Source organism: Cicer arietinum, chromosome 5 (genome assembly GCF_000331145.2).
Source record: "Cicer arietinum cultivar CDC Frontier isolate Library 1 chromosome 5, Cicar.CDCFrontier_v2.0, whole genome shotgun sequence".
Taxonomy (NCBI): Eukaryota; Viridiplantae; Streptophyta; class Magnoliopsida; order Fabales; family Fabaceae; genus Cicer; species Cicer arietinum.
The window spans coordinates 57717734-57718609 of record NC_021164.2 but is presented as its reverse complement, the minus strand read 5'-3'; positions in this window follow the sequence as shown (position 1 = coordinate 57718609).

The following is an 876-nucleotide window of genomic DNA, read 5'->3' as shown; positions in this document are numbered from 1 at the left end:
TTTTTGTATTGTGGCCATTATTTTTAATTATATTAGCAACATTGATGAGAGAAATATTGTTCTTTTAAAAAAAAAATTATATTCACTGATTTATATAGTAGAATGTATTGATACTGTATAAATTTAAATTTGTTAAAAATAAAAAGAATAAATTTTAATAAATTTACAACACTCAAATTAATAACGTATAACAACAATATACCTACAAATATAATGAAATTTAAGTGTTTGAAGTAATACAACGGTAAAGTCATTTATTGAAATTTGTAATGGATTACATTAATTTGTTAATCTGGATCAAATGAACAACGCAAACATAAAAATCTAAAAGCGCTGCACTCAAACGATAAAATCACAAAAAAAGAAAAAAAAATATGTGTGGAAGTCCTTCTTTACATAAACTAATAAAAAAAAAAAGAACGGTTTGAGGGATACTTTTAGACAAAAAAATAGTCATAAACCACTCATCTCTAACATAGGAGAAAGAAGAACACCATTGATTATTATTTAGAAACATTGTTATTTGAACTAAATATTTACTTATCTCATAAATAATAATCGGTTAATAATAGATATTTTTGTTGATATGTAGATGGATAATATCTACTAATAATATCAACATTATTCAATTGAAGTAACACTTAAAAATAATAAATAAATAAATAAGACATTTAGTGTAACTATTTTTTTTTTTTTACGATAAATTAGAGTTGGAGATAGTTCACACAATAGACCAAAATTATTACATTGTTCTTATACTCCTCAAGAGGCCCATGAGTACATGGCTACACATCTACACATCTCATTAATGTGTGGTTGATATAGAACCCAAAAAATATGTATCATCATTGATGATAAGTTTTTTTTTTTTTTTTT